General features: G+C 37.2%; 1 long non-coding RNA gene across 2 annotated transcripts in view; it reads left to right on the top strand.

The window, feature by feature from the left end:
- The first annotated feature begins 2,327 nt into the window (after positions 1 to 2,327).
- Positions 2,328 to 26,754, top strand: part of LOC311440962 — a 252,668-nt gene continuing 228,241 nt past the window's right edge. For both annotated transcript variants that reach the window (XR_014695677.1, XR_014695678.1), the window contains exon 1: positions 2,328 to 2,624. This is a non-coding gene — a long non-coding RNA (uncharacterized lncRNA). The remainder of the gene's footprint in view (positions 2,625 to 26,754) is intronic.

Genomic DNA, 26,754 nt, shown 5'->3' with positions numbered 1-26,754 from the left:
TTATAATATCCAGCTCGGAAATCATATTACAAAATAAATAAATAAATGTCATTTTTAATCTTTATACTTTAGGGCACATCATATGTCTCTATATATTATATGTGTGTTCTTGGGCAATTCTTACAGCTTGAAGTATTCTGAATTCATTTTTATAATTCATTTATATTACACAGAGTGGAATATTTTTCTTTAGCCCCATTGTCATCCCTTTACAAAACAAAACAACAACAAAAATTATTTCTGCCCAAGGAGTTAGTGTCATCTAAACCCTTTTATAAAATTACCTTTAAGCAACAAAGACCATCAAACACATACTCTGTTACTGTTTTCTAGGCATTTCTGCCTTTTTATTTCATGTCATTTACAAATATTTTAAAGTTACTAGAAAATATGTTTATGAAGTCTCCAATGCAATAAGAAACCATGGTTCTCCCTAACTTGGTTAGTATGTTGCTCCTAAATGCTCCCTGACTTTAGAAAGAAATGTTATCTTGCATAAAAGTATATCCTGCTAAGATTTCAGAGCAAGTCACTTCCTAAAGTATTTACATAAATGTAGCAATGTGCATCTCCTAATTTCGTCTATATCTCAAGGTGCTATTCTCTCTTGTTGATTATATAAATTCCAAATGCAAATCTATTTTCTTACAATTTCTGAGTAATGTAATACAGCATTAATAACTATTGTATTGATTGAGTATTCCATTTAAATGAGTTTGATGCTATTCAAGACAACAACACGTAAGAGTAGAACTTATGAAAAATATCTGTATAAATATTTGTATGTAAAGATGATAGTATCACATTTACTGTAGGATTGCATATTAGATTTGCATGTACATGTATATGGATTTACTGTAGGCTTCATCTATGGATTGTCATTAATGTTGCCCTGAACACACTACATCCTGTAGTATTCAGAATTCCTAGAAAATATAATAATACCTATGTGCAAATAATTTTAATGTCTGTCTAGAAGACTTCTCATTGTTAATTTTTTAAGATGAGAAAAGCATATCAGTATCCTAATTAAATTGGATGTTCCTTTGAACAATGTTCTCATGATGAAAGTCCCATGCAAATCATTTCTTTAAGCGAAGTTCATGGCTTCTTAATGAGAATGGTTTGAAGGCAGAAAATGTAACTCATACAAATTAGTTTTGGGGAGAAAATATGTAATTTGAGGGAAAAATTCTCTCGTTGTTCACAGTTTTTCACTGGAGTCCTTATATTTCACTAACAGACACAGTGACTAATAGCAGGAGTTCAGTCTTAGCAGAAACATAAAGCATTGTGCTACAAAATTATTCCCATCTTTCTGCAAAATTAATCTCTTCTGCCAATTCAGGCTGCATGTAGAAATATCTGTCATTATTTTTGTTAGCTAAGAAAAAGGTACCATCTATAACATATTTTGAACTAATTACAACTGTATATATTTTTTTTCTAAATTTGGTAATGGAAATTTTCATAATTTAAATTCTGAAGTTTCAAGGTCCAACCAGACCAAGGTCCAACAAGGTCCAAACAAAAGCTAGTACTAAGTCCCAGTCAGTGTGTCATCAAGACATCACTGTCTAGGTCAGTATGCTGAAAATTTCTGCACCTCGTTTTACAGAAATGAGGAAAATATTTTGCAAAAATAAATATATGTCTCTGACAGATTGATTTATTATGAAACTTTTTTCTTTTCCAGACATTGAGAAAACAGAAGTGTGTGACTCCCTGAAAAACCTACTTTAAGATATACATGTACAGTTGACAACCAAAGTAAGTGATTTGTGGCACTAACATGTTTATAAAGGGACTTGGAAACAGTGGCCAAATTTTTAAAATAAAGAGGTGCAACTACATGTTAGATAGTTTTCTTTATTTGTTTTTTCCTTGAACTAATTGGGATTATCAAGTGTTTTATTATCGATCGCTTTTTCTACAAACGGGGGAAGGACTTCTTTATAAAAATATCAGAGTTAAGATGCTTTTAATATTCGTAATCCTAATGCTTTGTGTTGGAAGCTTGTGTACATAATGATTTCCTATGGTTATTTATTAAATTTAGCATGGGCTTTTTCTTGATGTTTTTATGGTAAGTTTTCATTTTGATTCATGACCAGTTTCTATTAATGCAGAAATTATTTTGTGAGGAGAAGATATATCCACTCTTGTTGAAAATGAGAAAATGAAAATGCAAAAACACAAAAATTTGTAACTACAGGTTTAGAACTTATAACTACACCTGTTTGTTATAGCACAGGTGAAAGGGTGTTTTTAGCCTTTAAATCAATATTCAGATCCCTGAGTGCACTACTAGGCCTTAATTGCCCTGATCAGCCTCACCTGGGCATTCACCCTCTGCCAGGAGCTCTGTTTGAGGTTAGGCGTGGAGGCAGAGTCTTTCTTAGAGTTACACTGTAGGTAGGTTTGTCTCTTTTCCTGTCTCTGGGAAGGATCTTGGACCCATGCTGCAATTTCAGCCACTGCTGCTCCTTCCCCTTGCTGTGTCCGAGGCTGAACTGTTGGTAGCTCCTTGAGCTGCCCACCGTGCTCAGGACCTTGGGTCCCTGGCAGCTCCATGCTCCTTTGCATCTTGCAGAGAAGCCCTGCTTTTCCTGTTTCCTGATGCGGTGAGTCTTTTCATGTACGTTGAAGAATACCTGAAAGAAAATACTCTGTTATTCAACTCTTATTTATTATTAAAAGCACTTTGTTAATGTTAGGACTGAAATAATCAATAAATCAGGATTAAAAATATTGTTACTTTGGCAGACAGAGTAGTACTTGAAAGATGCAGAGTTTATAGATGTTTGCAAGTAGCTGTGGTTAAAACACAGATTCTGATTTGGTGACTTATAATATAGTTGTTTGTGTCCAAAACTGCATTTCTAGTTCTGGATGTCTGTTTTTAAAGCAATTAAATATTTTTTGAAGCAAAATCATATTAGAAGCTGCTGAGATAAAGCAATTTTGGTAGTTCTGAGGTTAATGCAAGCTCCATTTGTATTTTTCTTTAAAAACAAAAGAAAAACAACTAAAACCCAACCTGTTAGGATAGTGTTATAAAGGCGCTTGTGGTTGCTAGCCATCTGTTTTCAGTTATCAGCTGAAAACAAAGGATCACGAATTATGCAATCTGAAATTCTGAGCCTGATGTAACATACAACATCAATATGTCTACAAAAAGAGCAAGATCCATAGTAGGATTTTTGGTAAATGGAAAAAAATAACATAATGCCAGAAGTCACCTGCTTCTTGCTTCATTTCATTGTTCCCTGCTCTCATTGAAGGGAATACTGTCTTTAGAGAGTTGGGGGGGTTATTTTTTCCTCGTTAGATATAAGGAATATAGGCTATAATATACCACAGATGTAGGATGATGTGAAGATAGTAAAGGAATGCGAGATAAAAACTTAACTGCAAATGTTTTAGTTTATTTATATTGGTTTTACCAAATCTTTACATAAGATTGATTAATATTTTAAGTGTATGTGTTTGCCTTGGCTCTAAGCAAGCTAAAATCTTTGTGTTTGAACTATGAAATCTAACTTTTTAATATTTGTGCTAACAGCAGTGACTTGAACTACACAAAACTTCATAGACTGTTCCAAGTTTTACTTCAGAATAGAGGTTTCAGTAGTTACTTCAATAAGGGATGTTATCAATTTGTATAGCATAAAGGACTGGCTTATATTAATGATGATGCAGATAGCCCATTTGTTGTGTCAGATTTCCTGAATTAATTATTAATTTTAAATCATTCCAATAAATATATATATATTTCTTAAACCTCGGATTCCAAAATATAAAATCCATTTAAACTTATAAATAGCTAGTTTCCATGAGAAAAGGTGTTGACTCATTAGTAGAGATCTACAGCAGGAGTTAATTAGGTCTTTTCAGAGGCTAACTGTGAAATAAACGGTTTCAAGTATGAAATGCTGTAAAATGTTACAGTGGTGGTTTACAGCTGTTGCTCTGAGCAGCTAATCAAAAGTGTTAACTGCTGTACAAAGAGCATGTCTAAGTAGACTTTTGTTCATGGCTTCCTAAGCAATATTCGCTTTATATAAGCTGCTATATGCAATCTCATTTATGGACTATGGAAAATGCAAGTGTATATATAATTTTATTTATTTATTTATTTATTTATTTGTAACTGAAATCTTAACAGACTAAACATTATATGTTCAGGTCTCTTTACTACAGAAAAGAAAAAAAGACTACACAGGAAAAGTCTCAGTATTAATGCACTTTAAACTATTGTATGTACACTTTGCAACTTTCTGCCCCTTCTCCTAAAGTTATGTGCACCTTTCCCCTATTTCTCTGGGTCCTAAGATCAGCGATCTCATCCTGGTGTTGGTAGTGAAGGTGTCTGAGTAATTCATCAGCTTCTGGAGTCCCTCACTGAAAGGAATAAGGCACCGATTATTTTTTTTCGCACTCTAGGATCCACTTTGGGGATCCTTTTCATACATCTACTGACAAAGTTTTGAACCTTGCTCTTTGTGTCAGCATGTGACACGTTATATCCCAATTTATCATGTATGATGCTTGTTGTGTATGTTAGATGCTATTTCTTTGTTCTCTTTATTACTCTGAAACCCTGTCTGTGCTGGCCTAGTTTTCTATAACCATTGGTATGAGTTGTTTCTGGAGACTTGACGTCTACAATGTTAAGTCTGTGTTACACTTACAGTCATCCCATGCTTGTATTCCTCTACACTCCCTTGTGTATCTCCAGTTCTCAAGGCCTGTTACACCAGGCCTTTATTTATTTGTATTAGGTCTTATGTTGGAATTGAAACCTCATGGAGATACCATATAAATTTAGGCTTAAAGCAAGTGGCATACAACAGTCAATTAGAAAAAATATTGTTACAGCTGCAACAAGTTTTACAGGCCTGTCAAATAAAGTTCAGACAAAGCAAGCACAAGAAGCCTCTGTTGGGAGGCCTTGCAATCTCAGGATAAGGATTACAAAAAATTCTAAGGCTTTGACCCAGCAGCATACTCATGAGTTTCAATGGAGATACTGCACAGTTTTAAAAAAAAATCTTGCTTGATCACATTGAACGGATCAGCAAAACAATGTTGTATTGTCAATAAATAAGACCAGGCTTTGAGCTATAGTTTGATACTAGCATTCCCAAATTTAGGATAACATATATTTATATATACATATATAAAATTATAAATACTATATGCATATATACACACAGATAATATATTTATAAATAGATACTTTTTTTTTTTTTTATATGTGACATCCTTTCATTCATTAAGGTAATATTCCAGTTACTTGGCTTATGACTTTATTGAGCCTCAGGGTGTGTCTATGTCAGTGTGGTAAATGCCAGTCAGCAGTTACTTCTTGCCCTCAAGATCAATTGCAGTGTAGCATCTGTCATTACTGCAGATGGTAAAAATACAGCCATATTCAACATTGTATCATTTGGTCTGAGTTTCTGACAAGTTAATTTATGTTTGCAGCTTGCTTTTCACCACAGAGACCATTTTACATACACTAACCGGGATCTTGGGTAGAGCTCTATCTCAAAGAAACTACAGATCTGCTTTGTAGTAGAGTTTATGTACTAACAGAGTGACAGATACAATACTTTGTGTGGGACAGCTACAGAATTACCTCCTCCCTTGGCCTACCAAGGCTCCTTTTCATGATCTCCTGATTTCTCAAGCAAACTGTAATCATAACACGTCTTTCAGTATAATTTGCTTTGCATCTCAGTAAACTTTCTTCTGTGATGTTCAAATAGTGGTGACTATCACTTCCAAGTAAAATGTTTGGTTTGAAGTTACATGAGGTGTTCCTAAGCACAGTATCTTCTATCTCTGATTTTTTTATTTTTTTTATTTTTTTATTTTTTTACTTTGTGGGTGGGTCTATTAATTGTGCTTCTAGTTGAAAATGATTAAGATTCTCAAATATTGTTTGCTCTACCAGACGATTTCCAGATGGATAACTTGTAAATATTGAGGCAGACTGAGACATGAATTTATTTTTACTTGGCTATTGATTCTATAATATTTTTATTTCATTCATATGCAACATTAATGTAAAAATATATATGGAAATATAGGCATCTTCAAGTATGGCTTTTTGAAATTTTTATGAAGCCTGAAAGCCTTTAATAGGAAATACAGCATGAGTAACTACATAAACCACTTGACATCTGTCTGTATTTATAAAAACACTTTTCATTTGCTGCAGTTTATTTACTCTTGGCACACACAAATGAAGTGTGACAGACACCCTGTGGCTTCTATTGATGAGAGGATTAATAAACCTTGTACTTTCATTATGACATCCTAAGCCATCAAGCATGAATACTTCAGCAGTCATTATTGAACATTGACACATGCTGCATCGGTAATCAGAAAAGACAGAAGACAAGAAGTTGGCAGAAATATGATTTTCAGCACACTCTCAAGAATAGTCTCTGATACGATGTGTCCTTAATACATAGCTGCAGGCTTTCTATTTGGTTTCAGACTCATTTTTAGCTATAACAGTTGTTCTTTAAAGGCATGTTCAAAATCTTCTTTACATACTTATTGTATTGAGATGTAATACCTAACACAAACACGTTAGTACTTGATAAACATAAACCATTGTGGGTTTGGATGCTAATGAAGCTTTTATGTTTTTATTTAAATACGTTCATTAAATATCCTTTGCAGACCTGTGTTTTCTTTAATCTTCTCGTGCATTAACAAGGAGCAATATGGTAACTTTAGGAAAAGTCCTAAGCAACTTTTGGAAAGTACCAACGATCACCATAGAAAAGAGAGTTCCTTAATTTCACCCATGTTGGAGGGTGATTTAATGCTGATATATCTCAGATGTGGACTCGTGTATCACATAAATGAGCTATATAAGTCATTTGGAGGCAAGGATACGTCTGAGTGTCTAATCTGTGCGGATGTTTTTGCATCTGGCCTAGGTACTCTTCCTTATTTCTGTTGTGTGCTACGCGGAATCTCAGTCTTAACTCCAATAAATTTTTGGTCCTTTATTCTTTACCATCTGCTAATAATTTTAGATAAATGTTTTGTTGTTGTTGTTGTTGTTTTTATCTTTTTCAAGCATGTGTAAATCCTTATATTAATGAAGTGGTGAATTTCTTACTCTTCTTTCAGTAAGTATTATTCCAAGGCTTCGAGATGATTGTGCAGGGTATTTTTTTTCAAATAAGAGTTAAGGAAAATGTGGAACCTGGAAAGTTAAACTTCTAATTCATTTTCTCCTCTACAGAAATAGATATAGCTGTTCTGAGGTACTGACTATTCATTTTGCAGTTTCTCAATGTATTCTTTAGTCTGAGTTGGTCACTTCCTGATCAGCTTCTGGAAGAAAAACTGGTTGTCAACAGAAACTTCTTTTCTTCTTATATTTTGTGATGTGTCCTCTTGCTGTAAAGTGGGGTAAATATCTACTTCTGTTGTTGCTTGTTCTTTGGTGGTGTTTTTTTTTTGTTGTTTGTTTTGTTTTTTCTCCACCCTCTCCTTTGGTAGAGATTTTTTTAATGTAGTACAAACTTCTACATCTGAAAATATTATCAATTTCACTCTTTTACTTTCTGTTCTCATGGCAAGGTTTTCCATAGAAATAGGTAATGCATTAATAGAACACTCCTTGGGTGATGAAACTGCTAATTTTCTGAATATAAGATTTATTGTGGTGGATTTTCCAGGAAGATGTAAGACTTGCGATTTGGTAATCAAAAGGGAATCAGTATGATCTTATGTAATGCACAAGAACATAATGGAAGACAAGCTTTCATTTCTGAATATTTTTCTTGCTTTATTTTTGGAAGTCAATGTTTACTATTGTTATACATTTGTGTTTTTTTTTTTTTTTTTTTTTTTTGTGTTTTAAATGTGGCTTTCTAATTTTTGGTTTCACTGTAGAGGTTTTAAAGTGGCTTGCTGGATACCTGTTGAACTAACAAATATTTAATAACAAAAATGTCACTTCTTACATTATCTATTAACTAGAGAAAGTTAATAGCCTTTTATGATTATTTTATTTAGTATGCATCTGCAGAAAAAAAAAAGGCACATCTTTTTTTGTTGCAGGTAGACAGTGCAATAAAAAAGGCTTACAGAGCTTCTTTTGTATCATTTAGCAATCCTGTATATAAGACTACAGAAGTATAGGTAATGGGAAAATGCTTGAAAAAGTATAGGGAGCTCGATTTTTCCTACACTGCTGCTGTCCAGAAGCACGGTGATTAGAGCAGTATATAGGTATAATTTAACTGTCCATTACTCTGCTATCATTGCATCCAAAGTTATCTCACTTTGGTAGACAGTTTAGAAGAAGTGTTGGAAAAAAGATCACCTAGGAATGCCAGTTTTACTTTAACTTGGATGAGAGTAGGAAGAAGGAACAGGAATTGGGGGAAGTTTACAGCCCTTTTTTTTACCCCATAAAGCTGAAAACAGATTAGAAAAACATGGACGCAGGCATATACCTTCACTAGTGGAAATTCCATTTTTGCTGAGAGATTGAGGGTGTTCACTTGGAAGCATTTGCTGAGGGATAAGCTTCCAAATTATGGCTGTGTAAAATAAAGTCTAAGACCTTTGCTTTACAGTGTTGTATTTATGTATATATATAAAATGTTTTTCTTTTTGAACTGAGGTCTCTTTTCCAAATATAATTACTCCTATCCAGAGTCTGGATAATATTGACAAGGAATCTTGAATTCATAGATAATTCCTATTGTCATATTAGACTATGAGATTCAGAAATTTTAAAATGCTGTTTTCTGAAAAAGTAACTTTCTTTTGTTTCTTCCCTAGGACTTTGAACATTAACAGATTGTATTTGCGTAGTTATGTGCTATTCTCACTTTGTCTTTGTACAGGCTAATTCTCTTTAGACCTTCAACATGATATGCAATATGATATGTGCTTTTTTTTGTTTGTTTGTTTGTTTTTAAAAAAAACACCCCCCCCAAAAAAAATATTAAAAAAATAAAATAGCAAAAAAACAGCAGATGCAGTCCTGTAGACAAGAGAGACTTTCTTCTGACTGCCAGAGTAGTCTAGTTATTTCACCCCCTGTGGGTTCCTCTCAGTTTTTCCAGGTCATTAATGCCAATGAGCTGGCATATGACAGTGGTGCGCTCCATACAAACTTCCACCACGTGGGTTATGTGCATTTGACATCATCTGGATCTTTGGGTAGCCATTTGTTGTTTGTTGTCTAGGTCACCAAAAATCACCCTCCAGGATAGCTAATTCTCTCAGGTACTGGATACCAGTCTCCACGGTGGTCCACTTGCCTTGTTGACATACAAGAACTTCCCTGACGGGATACCTTTCCTTCATGCCTGACAGGAGACAGCTCTATAGAGTGAAGTTTTGTGCTCCTTTCCAATTGCTTTGCCAATGCCCCTTTCCCTAGCAAGGGATCCCAGAGTTGCCTGTCTTCCCTGCCCTCTAATTCCAGGCCCCACTATCGCAGCAGTGGAGCAGACAGGTTTCAGTGTGCTCAGCTAGGCAATGACTGAAATCTTTTCACATGTCTCGTAGCGCATACTGGTAGGGGCCTTGGGTAGTTATTGACGCTTTTATGATATCTTCCTTTTAGTCTTCCTGTTCTCTAATGGCCCAGCCACTTTGGAGTAGCCTGACTCATCTTTTTCCTTCCCTGTCTGAGTAGGAGTTCCTCTGTTTTCTAAATGACCTGACTTTCTCACCCATTGTTTCTTCTTCAATACAGGGGTAACCAATACTGGCACAGTTTGGTTCCTTAGACCAGCTTTGGGTCCTGTGGCAGGGTCTGGCATGGCCTGCAGGGCCTGTTGCAGTGATTATGTCTGTTTGGAACTTCCAGGGTGATGACACACCTTTTCTCAAGCATTCTGCCAGTGTTTTAGGATTCTGCACTTGTTCAGGAGTAAAGTTCCAAAGCACTGGAGGTGCCTGTGGCTCTAGGTGCCTGCCCGTATCCTCCCACACTCCCTGCCACTCATAACTATCGTGCCTCAGGACAGATCTCTGCATAGCATTTTAAAGCAGTTGTCTGACTTTAAATAAAACCTTAAGTGCATTCAGGGGACATGACTTTGAGTACATAATGGTTTGAAAATCCCAAGGATATTCAGAGATTTTAAAGAGCTATTATAGCTAGTCTGGAAGGGAAGGGGGGTGAGTGCTAGCAGGTCCTCGTGAAAGCAGCTGATGAAGCTTGGGCGGAACTGGCAGCAGCGGCCATTCTCGCTGTCATGTACAAAGGCAGCCACTAGGGAGCACGAGCGGCCTGGGGCATGGCGCCTCAGTCAGGGCATGGCACGGCAGATCACAGGTGCGCACAGAAGGGCAGGAGGTGGCCATTTTGTTCTTGTGGTGGCAAGGAGCGGGCAGATACTGAGGCAAAAATGGCATCCACCCACCACACCAGCCGGACTGAGACCAAAATCCAGACGGAGGGGATACGATCCCCCTTGGCAGATGCCTAGACACAGAGAAGAGCCCCTGAAGACTGAGAGTTTCCCAGACCCCCCCAGCTGTGGGGAACTCCAGAATTTGGAAGTCCCCCTAGGGACCAAAGGCAGAATTGAGTGTCATGGGCGCAAGTGCCCAGCTGGATGAGCTTTTTGAGCAAGTTGCTGTCTTGCAAGAGGAGCTTAGCAGGCTGTGAAGAATCCAGGAATCCAAGCAAGAGATTGATAAGTGGCATCAAGCGTTGGCACAGCCTGAGCAACAGCCCTGCCATAAGTCGTCACAAGGGATTGGTGAGGGAGCCTCCAACCCTGAATTGGCACAATGGATAAACCAATAAGACAAGGGAAGCTGGACTCTCGTCTCCACTCGGAGCAGAAGGAGGAATCTCCCCTTTGCCCCTGAAGTTCCCCCAATGCAATAGATGTGATGTTCTGGGGCTTAAAAAAAGGAAAGAATAATAACAATGGTAATGGTCAAGCCTCAGGAAAAGGCAACAGTATAAAGGTGGGCCAGTAAACCACACATATAAGAAGCAGTACCACACACACACAAAAGTTGTTGGTAACTGGAGATTCTTTGAGAAGCACTGAAATGCCCATTTGCCACTGAGACAATCTATCTCAAGAGGTTTTCTGCCTACCTGGGGCCTGCATTTGCAACACCACAAAGATTCTACCCAGCTCAATTAAACCACATGACTACCACCCGTTCCATTCCTACCCTTTTATGTATGGACAAATGAGGTCACAACAAGGAAACTACGAAACATGAGAAGGACTTTATGTCCCTTGGAAAGACGTTGAAGAGAGTGGGAGCGCAAGTGGTGCTCTCAGTCCTCCCAGTTGGAGACTGGGACCTTAGGAGGAGACTGTACAAATCAGGTGAATGATTGGCTGTGTGGACCAGGAATGCTGACACCAGATGGGGTACACCTGACAAAGTGAGGCAAGAGTGTCCTGTGCAGAAGGCAGGCTGGGCTCATTAGTAGGGCTTTACACTGTACTTGGTGGGCATAAGGTACCTGTAAGAGACACAAAAGAACCAGTGGATGCCAATACTCTAGAAAACAATGGGGAGACACCTGTGAATCGTCACATAGGAATTGGGAATGACTCCTCTAAAAAGGTAATGCGGCCTATAGCCCAGCTGAAGTGCCTCTACACCCATGCATGCAGCACATGGAATAAGCAGGAGGAGTTGGAAGCCATGGTGCAATTAGAAAACTATGATCTAATTGCCATCACGGAGATGTGGTGGGACAACTGGAACACTGGAATGGAAGGCCACAAGCTTACAGGAGAGATGGGCAGGGAAGGAAGGGTGAGGGTGTTGCCCTCTATGTTAAGAAGCAGATAGATTGTGAAATCTATCTACTGAGAAACAGCCATGAGCAGGTTGAGAGCCTGTGGGTAAAAATTAAGCATCAGACCAGTAAAGGGCACCTTGTAGTTGGGGTCTACTACAGGACACCCGGTCAAGCCTTTGATGAAGTCTTCTTGCTCCAGCTATGAGAGGCATTGCTCTCACAGGCTCTCATTCTCCTGGGGGATTTCAACCACTCGGATGTCTGCTGGGAAGGCTACATGGCAGGCAGTAAGCAATCCAGGAGACTTCTGCATTGAGGACAATTTCCTCGTCCAGCTATTAGACAAACCAACCAGAGGAGAAGCGTTTCTGGACCTGATGTTCACCATTGTGGATGACATCATTAAAGAGGTTAAGATCGGAGGCAGTCTGGGCTGCAGTGACCATGCCCTGGTTGAGTTTGTGATCTTGAGGGATGTGGGCCAGGCAAAGAGCAAAGTCAGGACACTAAATTTCAGAAGAACTAACTTCCAGTTCAAAGAATTAGTGGATGAGATCCCATGGGACAGTGTTAGGGACAGTGGATCTGATCAGAACTGGCAACTATTTAAGGATGTTTTTCTTAGAGTGCAAGAGCACTCCATCCCCATGTGCAATAAATCAAGCAGGGAAGGCAAGAAACCAGTATGGCTGAGCAATGACCTCCTGGTTAAACTTAGGCAAAAGAAGAAACTGCACAGGCAGTGGAAACAGAGCCATGTGCCCTGGGAAGAGTACAGAAATGGCTGCCTGGACGTGCAGAGATGGGATCAGGAAAGCCAAGGCACTGACAGAGCTGAACTTGGCAAGGGATGCAAAAAATAACAAGAAGGGATTCTACAGGTACATTGTCCAGAAAAGAAAGACTAAGGAGAGTGTACCACCTCTGGAAAATGTAGATGGAGGACTGGTAACAACAGACATGGAGAAGGCTGAGGTACTTAACTTATTTGCCTCAGTCTTCACTGGCAGTCAGGCTTCCCACATCTCTCAACTCCCGAGACCTCTAGGTCACCCACCACTGTAAGCAAAGAGAAGGTTTAGGACCTTCTGATGCAACTGAACAGCTGCATGTCTATGGGGCCTGATGACATCCATCCTAGGGTCCGGAGGGAAGTGGCTGGTGTAGCTGCCAAGCCCCTCTCCATTATATTTGAAAATTTATGGCAGTCAGGCGAAGTCCCTGGTGACTGGAAAAAAGAAAACGTTACTCCCATTTTTAAAAAAGGATAGAAAGTAAAACCTGGAGAGCTACAGACAGGTGAGCCTCACCTCTGTGCCTGGCAAGATCATGAAACAGATCCTCCTGGAAGCAATGTCAAGGAACATCCAAGGCCAAGAGGTGATCCAAGAGAGCCAGCATGGATTCACCAAGGGCAAATCATGCCTGACCAGTCTGGTGACCTATGATTCCTCTGTGACTGCATCAGTTGATAAGGGAAGACTGACCAGTGTCACCTACCTGGAGTTTTGTGAGGCTTTTGACATGGTCCCACGTGACATCCCAATTTCTAAATTGGAGAGATGAATTTTAAGGGTGGACCCTTCTTTGGGTAAGGAATTGGCTTGATGGATGCACCCAGAGAGTAGTGGTCAATGGTTCTATGTCCAGGTGGAGGCCGGTGACGAGCAGTGTTCCTCAGGGGGTCTGTCTTGGGACTGGTGTTTTTCAGTACCTTAATCAGTGACATAGATGATGGGATTGAGTGTACCCTCAGCAAGTTTGCAGGTGACATCAAGCTGAGTGGTGCAGTTGATAGAAGGAAGGGATGCCATCCAAAGGGACCTGGATAAGCTTGAGAAGTGAACCCATGTAAACCTAATGAGGTTCAACAAGTGCAGGTGCTGCACCTGGGTCAGAGCAGTCCAAGGCATGAGTATAGACAGGGAGAAGAACTCACTGAGAGCAGCCCTGCGAGAGGGACTTGAGGGTTCTGGTGGATGAGAAGCTTGACATGAGCCAACAGTGTGTGCTTGCAGCCCAGAAGGCCAACTGAGTCCTGGGCAGCATCAAGAGAGGAGTGGCCAGCAGGTCAAGGGAGGTGGTTGTCCCTCTTCACTCTGCACTCATGAGGCCCTGCTTGGAATACTGCATCCAGGTCTGGAACCCCCAGCACAAGAAAGATGTGGACTTGTTAGGTCCAGAGGAGGGCCACAAAAATGGCGGAGGGCTGGAGCACCTCTCCTATGAAGAAAGGCTGAGAGAGCTCGGATGTTCAGTCTGGAGAAGAGAAGTCTCCATGGAGACCTCATTGCGGCCTTTCAATACTTAAAGGGGTCTTATGAAAAGCATAGAGATGGACTTTTCACTTGTGTAGATGATAGGACAAGGGGGAGTGGTTTTAAACTGAAAGAGGGGGGATTGAGATGAGATGTTAGGAAGAAATTCTTTACTCAGAGGGTGGTGAGGCACCAGAACAGATTGCCCAGAGAGGTGGTGGATGCCCCATCCATGGAGGTGTTCAAATCCAAGCTGGATGGGGCCCTGGCCAACCTCATCTAGTGGGTGGCATCCCTGCCTATGACAGGGGGGTTGGAACTAGATGATCTTTAAGGTCCCTTCCAACCCAAGCCATTCTATAATTGATTGGATAAGTCGGAAGAAGTATCCCCCCTGCACCCTCCATAGATTGGTTCCCTGAGGAGAAAAGGTAAATGGTGTAATTATTAATAGTTCCTGAGATTGGTTTCTGAAGTATGGAGGTGACAGCAGTGCTGAATACAAATACCAAATTAGTCTCATGACTAGTAATTTTGTCATATCATAATCCAGTGTTACACAGTACAGCCAAATCATAACCTTAAACCAGCCCCCAGAAATGATAAACAGCATGACAGGGAGCGCAAACAGTAAGTAATGTGCTATATAGCTCAGTTGGGAAAAGAAGCACAGCAGACTTGAGATTAAAAAAAAATAATAATAATAATAAAAAAATCCACAGTTTGATTAGCAACTATTAAACTGATATATAATGTTTACAACAATTTTCTTTTACCATGCTGTCGTCAGATCTGACATTATCTCGACTCTTTAGGCCCTATATCGGGAGCCAAAAGGACTGTTGTGGTTTAATCTGGCCAGAAGCTCAGCACCACACAGCCATTCGCTTGCCCTCCCCTGTTCCTCAGTGGGATTGGGTAGAGAATTGGGGGGAAAAAGTAAAAGCTTTTGGGTTGAGATAAAGACAGTTTAAGGAAAGAGAAATAATAATATTGACAATAGTATTACTAGTAGTAATATGTACAAGTCAAGCGATGCACAGTGCAATTGCTCATCACCTGCTGACTGATGCCCAGCCCCTCCCAGCAGTGGTCCTCCTCCACTCCTGCCAGCAACCCCATATAATTGTTCAGCATGACATGACGTGGTATATAAGACATGCCTTTGGCCAGTTGGGGTCAGATGTCCTGGTTCTGTCCCCTCCCAGCTCCTGGTGCACCCCCCCAGCCTTCCAGCTGGCAGGGCAGTGTGAGAAGCTGACAAGTCCTTGTATAATGTAAGCACTGCTCTGCAGCAATTATAACATCAGAATGTTATCAACATTATTTTCACCTTAAATCCGAAAAACAGCTACTAGGAAGAAAATTAACTCAGTCCTAGCCAAAAGTGGGAAAGTCTTCAAATGAGGGAGGCAGAAAGTGCTGTCTATAATAGAAATTGACCACTGTGGTACTGTGAAAACATAGAAGATGATGGTGTTGCAAGCAGAAAAAAAGAATGCAGGAAATAATTTCATGGGTATGAAGATGTGGAAAGTATCAACAGTATCAACATTACACTTTTTCTTTGCCTGCATCTTCTCCTGGGTAATAGCTGCTGAGTATTCTGACAATGCTCCTGCTGTGCTTGGTTTAAAATGTTGAAACTGCTTTGCAAGGATGTGCATATGTTTACTGTAAGATATATGATAACACGTTCTTCCACTCATTTTTTCATTAGAGCTCTGACCCTCATTAAAATGTTTTACTCCTATTCCCTATGTGTGGCTTATTTACAAAGTTTGTTTTGAATACAGTTATAGCCTGTTGTATGTGACAAGATAGTAAACTCTGGTGACTGACCTCAGCCCCTTTGCGTGTTGTCATGTAAGGCAATTAGCCATAACTTGGTTCGTTCTGACAGATACAAAAGCTCAGTTTTGGAAGAACATTATTTTAGAACATAGTAGATAGACTAACCCAGGCAGGTTTATAGCTTAGTCAGAGATTTTGTATCCTATGGAGAGGAAAAGGAGGAGTCAAGATGCTGTCTCACTGTGTTGTCACTGATGATAATTACAGAAGGGATCAAAGAAGCGCAAGGTCTTGGCCAGTTCTTGACGTTGTTTAGATTTTTTTCTCTTCTGTGATATTCTTATCAAGTGATCTGGGTGGATATAATGATTCCCTAAACTGATGTCTAGTGCTTTCTCAAGGTGCTTGTTTCATAAATACAGGCCTAATAAAATTGCTGAACAAATTTCCTGTTGTTCCAAAACGTATTTAGAAATAGAAAGAATCAGTAATAAATCATATGTAATAACTGTCATTTTTCTTTATAGTGTAGGTAACTAAATCATTGGTTTATGCTTAGTGAAAAAGTTTGGAAGGGGGCAATTTCCGCAGTTAGCCTTTCAGTATTTACCTTTAGCTTACTTCATGAAATCAAATACTGTAGATATAAACCTTAGTTGCCAGTTGTTCACTCAACATGTGTGCTCCACATTGGAGTCACTAGTATCACTTATGACTATTTCATGAGGGGGGAAAAACAAACAAGCAAACAAAATAAAAAAAAAATAACCTGACATTTATATTTCTCATTTCCATTTTTCTCATACCTCACTCATTCTGATACTCTGAGCTTTTATATCCTTTAGCCTTCACTTCTTTATCAAGCTTCAGATTTTTGAAGCACTAACCTGACATCAGAATTGTTATATCCATCATCCCTTAAAATAGTTCTGCTTTGAATATAGGCTAAGTATGTGATAATAACAGTTACTAGTTATCAAGATCTGATAAAGACCTTCATCTTGATACATTGAAGTTTTTGATAAATGCTGATTAGATGATTCTTAGAATAACCTTTAGACTCAGATGACAGAACTTGATTTCATGCTACTGCAATGCCATCCTACCAGGATGACTTTAGGTATTATCTGCCCCCCACTTTGTCTTTATTTAGATCTGATCATTATAGTTCTTAGTTTTGTATTTTAGTAGTGCTTAAAGTTTCAGTTGAACATTCAAGGATGTAGCAGGAGCTGAGGTCATAAGCATCTGCAGAACAAAATCTTTGTTAAATAATCTCTAATTTGAGAAGTGCTTTCTCTTAATAACAGGTAAAATGTTAAGTTTGAATGGTACCATTTCATTCCACCAGAAGTCTGAATGGTCCCTTTTTTCTGCTGCATTACATTGACACCCCTGAATTAGTAATACAGCACTGTAGCAGCTCTTTCCAAGGCCTAGTGGAGCTCAGGTGTGTTCACAACAGTCCAGAGTCCCAAGACTGCATTTACTTATGCCATATAAAGTGTTAAAGATTATGCTTCATTTCACTGACAAGACAAGACTGTTGTAAGGGGACTACGTTGCAGTACAGCCCTTTTGCTGGCAATGGAGGACATTCACTATTCGCTTGCTGTATGGACATATTTTGTAAAATCCATGGAGGCTTTGGGAAAAAAAATATACCATTATGGGGTGATATAAAATGGAATTTGGGTAGGTAGTAAGTCTGTTGCTGAATGTCAACTCAGAACTGTAGAGTACAAATCACTGGAGAATATGGCCTCTGGTATACAAAGGCCACGAGCTGCCATAAACATTACATGTGACAATTCAACAGCCTATGTTCTCTGCCACCAGGCAAGGTGGGAAAAGGTAGCCCAGCTCTTGTTTCCTACTGTCAATTGCAACTGTGGTTCTGGAGTAACTTTGTCGGAGAAGTGCCTTACTGTTATGTCCAAGTCTGAAATTTAAGGAACTCCAACATCCAGCTGCCTAGAGTGCTTCTTCGTTCAGGTTACTGTTACAATAACAGAGCAGGCTGAAAGTGTAGGTGTCTGTTCCTGAGCTTCCTGTTTTTTTCAGACTTGGGTAATAAAGAGCTAGGATCAGTAAGACCTTACATGACTACGGATACTTAGTGAATGCGTCATAGCCTCCAGAATAGAACACATCCTCTGCATAAATTCTGTTGCTATATGAAGCAATGTTATGAAAGAATTGAATTTGATAGACCTCTAAACACCAATGCAAAAAGGGGGAAGAAAATATAAATACTAGAGAAGAATAGGAACAGGTAAAATCACTGAAATTGAGGACAAAAGAGTGCATTAGATTATTGAAAACAGTAACACTTGGAATAATGGTGTAGATTAAATGAGAGAGCAAGATGGATTAGTAAACAATTACATACGATTACTATTGAGGTGGGCAGTCAGATTTTCTCAGCACACATAAATGATGACGTAGGAATATCAGTTTTAGTATGTTCTGTTTACAGAGCACTAAACAACAAACTTATCTTCCAGACAAATGTTCTAAAATGGCAGTAGTGTAATCAAACGCCATGGCGTTGTGTTCTGATAAAGATCATCAAGATATTATTCCCATGGATGAATCATGGTAATAAAATAATTTGCCTGACCTAGAGACTGCCAATTGAAAGAACAAAAACTGTTATAGAGTTTCAAGATTCTATAGATTCTTCTGAATTTCTAGAGAAAAGGAGCAAATTCCTTTTTCCCCCTCTCTGAAAATGCTAGAGAACACCTATCCTTCTCATATGAATAAATAACAGAACGAGGGAAAGTGTATTCCAATTTTGTAATGCTTTAAGTTTATAATTTGAAATCCTTCTTCTCTGTGATTTTTCTTTCTGATTCTTTGGAAACGTATAGTTTGTGGAATGGGTGCAAATACTGGTTGTTGCCATTGTTTCACTTCCTTCAAGACACTGCTGTGCTGAGTATTCAAATTTTGGTGTATATTGCTGTGAAGTTCAGGTTAATGACTGATTTGAGATTTTCTCAGGCTTCCCCTTACCTGGATTTAATCTTGAATTGTTAATACATGAAGGTAGTGTTTTTCTTACTTATGTAGTCTTGGCTTGATTTGAAACTTTTCCATAGGCTTACTCATGTTCTTCCCTATAAATAAGTAAATATGTGTGTATATATATATATGTATATATATACACACGCGCACGGATGCACTTATCTGTAATTTGTTTGTGAGCTTATTTTACAAGAGTATGGTTGCATTTCCTGTCCTCAGCTTAATTTTATGTATAGTGAATTCATACTGTTTTACCTCTTAATTGCCACGTGGGGTGTGTTCCTGTGTATTTGCTCAAGTTGCATTTTTAAAGCTCTCTTGCAAACTTTGTAAGCAGTATCAAGTTATTAATGCTATTAAAACTTTACTATAAAATGGTAGGACATTTTTAAGTAGATTTCAGAATACTGATGTAGCGGGCAAATTACTTTTCAGAAAATTGTTTCAACTATGCAAAGGTTGAAAATTTTGGGGTAGGAATTGAAATCTACTATAAGACAACATCGAGTAGGTGAACTTAAAGCTAATGGTTTGGATTTTTTGTTGTTGATGACTTTCAAATTGTTCCAGAAAACCAGATGTACTTTTCAGGATGTTTTTAATAAAATACAGATTTAAATAGTATCATAGTAGAAAATCTTAAGATACTCAGAGGCAGGAAGGAGAAAATATACTCTTTGTGCGTGTTTGTAAAATGAAGCGCTGAGGCAGAAAACTTAATGTTACCCCCTCCCCCCCCCCCAAAAAAAAAAAAAAAAAAAAAAAATCTAGTCTCTATCATTATTTTAGAAAGAAATAAAAACAAAAAAAAAAAAACAAACAAACAAAAAAAAAAAACAACTAAGTTATGTTTACTTTGTCACTTAATGGAATTAAATTTTTCCATTGGAGAAAGGATGGTGTTTTATGTGAACATAGTGTGGTGCTTCTTTAGCTGTTTTTTGTGAGTTGGGCTTCCTATTGAATGGTATGGCCCTGGGTGCACTGTATTCCTGCTGGTATACAGCCACTGGTATCTGATCAGTGGGAGTGCATCGTATCATCATATAAAACGGCTTTAACCAAGTCTGTTCTCTAACAAAGCATGGGAATAACAGACATTCAACTCTGTTGGAAATTAGGTTTTATCTACAGCTGCTTTGGCTATTTGAACCTTCATTCCCTGAAATGTCATCACTGTATAAAAAACCACCACCTGCTAAATATTCTCAGTCATTTCATACAACAGCCATTATTGTTTCCTCTCTTGTGTTCACAAGCAAAATCTGGTCAGAATACTCCACACAAGATTTTTTTATTAGTCTTGCAAAACTCATTCTTCATAAATAAATGCAAGCCTTTACATTTTAAAGGGTAAATAAACCTTTTAGTGATGTACATGTAGCATAATTTTAACATTTCATATTAATTATTTAAATGAATCCCTAAATATTTCATTTTATTTTATAAATAGAAAACCAGCATCTTAAGTAGTGAAACAGCGATGATTTGCCCATCATCTGCCAGAGGTGACCTCAAAAGTTGAGGTAGTATCTCTTCTAGAATGCAATCCTACCCCTCAAAATAAATAAATAAATAAATCAAAGGTTTGGAGATAATATCATTTTTGAGAGGGGCTTCTCAGGAAATGAAAACAATGTAAGTCCTGAATCCCTGATGGGACAGCAAAATGCCTGGCAGTATTTTTTCAGCCAGCAGTGTACTAAATACAGAATTTCATTACCTCTTTGGCAGTCACAGTCACTTCATTTGAAATACCAACCTCCCCAAAGGCTTCTAGGAATGACATTTCTTTGGGCTTGCATACTTTTTTTTTATTGCTCTTCACTTAGTGTGGAGAAGGTACTGTATTCATGATTTTCTTCTAACCTCGTTAATGTTTGTGTTCAATGAAAGTGTATGTTTTACTTGAACTGTGTTTAAAAACGCATAGATAAATAACAGCACTTGCCTTTTGAAAGGTGTAATTTTAGCATCTTTAGGATTGGCAGAGTTGCATTTATATTGCACCAACCAAATGCATAAATGAGAAGTGTGAATGAATAAATAGAGGCCTAAGAGGAAAAAAATGATGCTCAAGATGAGAAATGGCCAGTGAGAAAAGACAGTAATACAGGGGATGCTACACTGATGCAGGAAAAACCTGATGAGGTCCGTTCATTTATATACTGAAAATGCATACAGAGAAAGACAGTTGTAATTTTACATGATTTCTTTCAAACTCAAATATAAAACTATAAATTGAGGTAGTTTGTGTTTTGGAATTGTAAAAACATGATAAGAATAGCAGAACAGGATGCAGACTAAGGTAATTCATGCAAGCAGTTGTATTTTTCCAGTTAACAGATTCTTTTCCCTAAGCTTATCTGCCTTTATATGCAGTCTACATAATGCAGAAATTCATTATTTTTGTCTCGTAATTTATTCTAACCTTCCCATCACCTAGTCTGTCCTTGCAACACTTCTGAGAAATTACTGAACCCTGTGAAGTGCAGACTTGACTCCCAGATCAGGTTATTTTTATGTCAACTTTCTTTATCAGACAATCCCATTAGAATCTTGCCAATGACAAAGGAGAAAAGGGTAATGCCGTTAGCACGTATATAATGCTACATTCACCAAAAGTTAGCGGCAATGGTAAGCTGATCTTGCTGCCAAAACTCTTTAAAACAGTGTACAAGCTAATTTCATTGACCTAGAGAAGTTTTTTAAATTTTTTTTTTTTTTTTTTTTTTTTTTTTTTTTTAAGGAACTCATGTTGTACACTGAGGAACAAATTCTGCCTTGCATTCCTAGAACCTACATCTGACTGCATTGCTGAGATACAGTCATGAACCATTGTTTTATCTGTTTTGTGTCCTTTAAGGATCTCATGAACATACCAGAGCAGTCTCAGGTATTAATAAGATGTAGTAAACTAAAGTAATATCCTCCTATTCGTTAGTTTGACACAGATGTTCAGAGCTGGTATTAATCGCACAGATTTGTAAATTCAATTTTTACCTACCAAAGCTCTGCTTTATAGTATTTTTAGGTATTGCTGTTGTTTTCCCAACATCTGACATATGCAAAGATTCTGCTTTATAAAAATGAGCACCCCCCCCCCCAAACTGCAGCTGACCACGTGACCACGTGTTTAAATATATTAATATATATATCTTCTGAACCCTCTCTGTAAGTAGTTTTTTTATTTTCCAAAAGCTTTGTGATAATGTAATTCCACAATATTTTGCCTGTAACTCAGGCATATTCATCAATGACATGGAAAACTATTATCTTCTGAGACATTCATAAATGTGTAAATGAAGTAGTTGTAAGAAATAATGCAAAATAACCATGCCCACCACTTGGGTATAAGGTAGTATCTAAGAAGTGCTTGATACAGATAGTAAATATTTATTGAATTCAGTTATATTCTTAGCTGTGTTTCAAACTATAATTTCATGAGTAGGCACTTAGAGTATCAAATACATAGACTTGATTTGCATTTTTTATATAAAGGTGCCATAATGAGAATAAGCTGAGCTGTACTAGCACATAGCTGGGCTGTTCAAAGTTAGACATATTTCTGCATTCCTGAATAAGGTTCTTTCTCTCTCTCTTTCTCTCTCTCTCTTTCTCTTCTTTTCTTTCTTTTGCTGACCACCAATTGTGACTAATAATGGTGCCTCTTTTTTTCATTTTTTTGGAGCAATTGTCTGTGATTTTACTTCATTATTTTATGTCAAATTAACTGTTAAAGTTAATTGCATGAAGAATCTTTCAGAAAAAGAACAGCAAAGCCAAGACTAATATGAATCACTACTTTGGCAGGACTTTTTTTATTAGGATACTGTAAATGGATTCTGTAACAGCTGAAACATGGAAAAAATGTTTCCATCCCTTCTACTAGAACACTGGTGTACCTGAGTCTTCTTTCAAATCAGTACATTAATTTTAGTTAAACTACAATAGAGCTATATTGTAAAATTTATCTGTCAGTTGTTCAATGGCTGTGTGCATCTGCTGGAATGACAAAAATAAGAATAAAATCACATGTTGTGCTCTCAAATTAATAATATAATAATAAAAATTCTTCCAGAAACAAAAGAGCCATTAGTGCTGTTAGATGAGAATATCATATCCTTAATGTCTCTAGTTTTAAGACAGTGTAGTGAAAGACAAAGACTGTAGGATGCTTTTTGGGCTTCTTTGTGGTGTGATGATTGTGGTGGGTTGTCAAAATGGATTTTAAGGGTGTCAATTGTCTCCCAATGTACAAACAAAAGTCCTTTTTCTAGCTTAAAAAAATATTTTATTGGAATTAAAGAAAACACATTAATTGTAAATGTCTATGGTATGAAGCAAAAAGCATGGAAAAATAAATTACCAAGCTACATAGCTAATAAGGAGAATATCATAAGCATTAAATTGTGCTCTAAAGTATTCAGTTTGAGCAGCAATGACTTCTGAATAAATTCAATTTCTGAAGTGCTTCTCTTTGTTTTATCTGTTGCTATTGATTAGGTTTTATACCTGCTTTACACCATTAAAATTATATTATTTGAGATGGCATTATTTATGCCTGTTACATCAGATGCACAGAGCTGACATTTTGTTCACGTTTCAGTAAAGTGTCTCTGCACTGGAGGTGTATATGTCCGGGGCGAGTGTTAGAGAAGGCTCAGTGCCTTTTGGAGGGGCCACAAAAAGTAGCCTTTTTTTTTTTTCTGGTTTATATGTAAAGAGAGGCAATACCACTCTGTTGTTCATGCTATCTGTTGTTTGTTCTGTCTTTTGAGTGCAACATCCTCTATTTCTGGAATCACTTTGGGGGCAATTAAAAGATATTATAAGAAAGATTCCTGAAAGGTGTCCTTTGAATGTTATTATTAGCATTTCTTTTTACTTTTCTGTGGATTGAGTGAAAAAGCTCTTCATGGCAAACTGAATCTAGAATTTTCTCTCTCTTTCCCAAGTGATGGAATAGGACTTTGTAGAAAGTTGGACGTACTTTAACTTTTGAATTGTTACTGATCCCCCTGAAAGCACTTAAAGGGATGGTTGGAAATGATCAGAAATGAAAAAGTACATGTTTAGTAATTAATTTTCAATTTCGTCTTGCACATATTCATGTCATAAAACACAACCTGCATTCCTTTTATCACACTTTCAAAAGTAAATATAGTATGAGTAGTTTTCTGAATAAAATGCTAATTTATCTTTTAGTCACTTTTATGTACAGCATTCTAATTGCTTTCTTTGCATATCTACCTTATTTACAACACAACATAGTAGTAAATATTATTGACACTTCTGTATGGAATTTGCATGGAGGTTGTAGAAACATTCCATGATTAAAAGAGGAATACTAGGAATTTGGAGGGGAAAAAAAAAAAAAAAAAAAAAAAAAAAAAACATATGCATATTATCCAACTGTATGCACTTTTTTATCAATCTGTATAAACCCGAGTCATAATTGTTCATAAAACTTTACATGTGCTTAATGTATGAAAGATATAGCTGGATGCCCGAGAGCTTCTGAGTATGTAGACCACTTGCGTGTTAGTTTTATACGTCCATCTGTTCAGATACTCAGTTTACGTTTGAAATAGGTAAACAAAATTCAGATTCTAGCTTCTGGATATCAGATGACATTTTTATTTATGGAGTGTTTCTCAGAGATGAGGCTCTCCTAATGTATTTCATTTGAATAGGTTTGTGGCCTATTCCATTGGAAGTCTTGTTAGAAAGTCATAAGAAATCTTATCTGCAGCATGCTAGACCCATAGTTGTGTGTAGGTATTTATTTTGGCACATTGTAGCTTCTGTAATTACAGAAAATTACAAGGCCCTCATTGTAGTTAAGAGACAAAACTTTTATTTGGCTGTTATCTTAAATGCAGAACAGCACAAATGAAATGCTGATTTATAACAATATCCCTTGTAGAATGAGTGCCAGTAAATGGGCAGACCTAAGCCTTTAGTATTGTATGAATGCTGTAAATTCCCGTTAAATTCCCTTTATTTATTTATTTATTTTTATTATTTTTTTTTTAAGAAAGCCTTGGTTTCCATTAGTATTTACCTTGTGCAGTTTAACCAGCCGTAAGTTGTGTAAGGCATGTCTTCAGTACATCATTCGTGTAGCTGGTAAATCTCTATGGAGTTATTTATAGAGGTATGTTAAGTAGATGCACAATCATTACTTGACTGATTTCTTCAGCCCTGTTTCAGTCTGGGGGCAATACCAAAAACTAATCTTGTTATCACATCAAAATGAACAAGTGAGGTAATGCTATGGCTATTGTCCTCTTCAAATTTTAAGTCAGAATTGCTGTTGAAAGTATCACAGTTGAAGATGAACATAGGAAACATGCTCAACTGTTACAAGAAAAATATGAATAACTTATCTCTGAAAAGAAGCAGGAAGTTGCAGTGTTGAACATTTTTGAGCTACAGAGATTTTTCATTTCATTTTGTTAGAGTCAGGAAAGAAAGATGGATTGATTTGACATTATTTTAAAGCACAATAAATTACTTCCAAATGTGTGACCAGCTGAGCAAACAACTGTTGTATTAGAAAAAACAATCCAGATTCTGATTTTTAGTTAGTTTGGTGTAAGCTTTCAGAAATTGCAGTGAATGTGTTAGAATTTCTCCAGATTGAAAAATGAATATGAAAACAAGATCTGGCCTATTGTGTATTCATGGGGTGCACTTTTTAGAGGTAAATGGTGTTTAAAACCATATATAAAAAAATGTTTATACCAGTTGGATATACATGAAAATACGTTACTCTATAGCTAACAGTTTTATTACAATTAATTTTGAATAAGCAGTTCGTAATGTACTAGCAAACAGAAGATAGTTTAGTTCATAACTACTGATTATGAAATCTTATTCCATTTATATGCCTGATAAATACATTTGGAAAGCTTTTAAAAAAATCACAGTACTGCAATTTCTACTGTCCTTATGTTGATAGCCTCCTTTTTTTTTTTTTTTTTTTTTTGGTAATTTGCTGTATTGTATATAAATACAACTTTTTCTATCTGGTTTGAAAATAGGTGCTATTTTCTAGATATGATTTGAATCATTGTCATATACAATCATTATTTAGGTTAGAAAAGACCTCTAAAATCATCTAGTCCAAAATATTCTCTCAGAATATTCTTTCAGATTTTTGTTGTGACTCAGCTGAACTCCAAAGTGCTATTGCAGAACTTGAATAAGAGTGGTGAGTAAGGACTGTATAGTTATAGTTTATCTCAAATCATATGCACTGAAGTTTCCTTATAATTTTCAGGGTTTTCAAATCAAGAGTTGTTATTTGCTAAATGAGAGAGATTATTTGGGTTGTTGGTGTTGTACCTCCAAGGTCTCTCAGTTTTGTTTCCTGAAGAGTTTTAGGTATATGAGTGATAGGGTAACTTGTACCAAGGTAATTAATTTTTTTCTAAGGATTGATGAAGTACGTCCTTCTAGTACTTAGGTCTCTATCACACATTTACTCTGTGTACTGTGGTATTTCTGTTCAAAACCTGAGTGTTGAAATGTAACTTGTGGAAATTTTCCAGTTACTGCCTTTGAGTTATCTGGGAGACTAACTGTAAAAATGAAAATTAATGAAGAACATTTACAGTTGTCGTATTAATCATAGCAAGCATAAAAATATCCTTAAAAATAAGGGGCTTTCCAGGAACAGGTACTTCTAAGCTGTGCTTGTCATGGTTTAAGATGAAATTAAAGCTTTTTAGTATGAAGGCTAAATGGAATTGCATGTCAGAATACTTTAATCACCCATCTATACACAGTATTATGAAATAAATAACTTTAGTTTTCTGCTCAGCAGATGTTGTAGTTTGGGAGGAAGGTCAGGTGGGTCAACACAGAGCTTCCAGCTTT

The sequence above is a fragment of the Aythya ferina genome, assembly GCF_964211825.1.
Source record: "Aythya ferina genome assembly, chromosome: 8".
NCBI lineage: Eukaryota > Metazoa > Chordata > Aves > Anseriformes > Anatidae > Aythya > Aythya ferina.
Note: the sequence above shows the minus strand (reverse complement) of the source record. Positions and strands in the feature narration are given on the sequence as shown.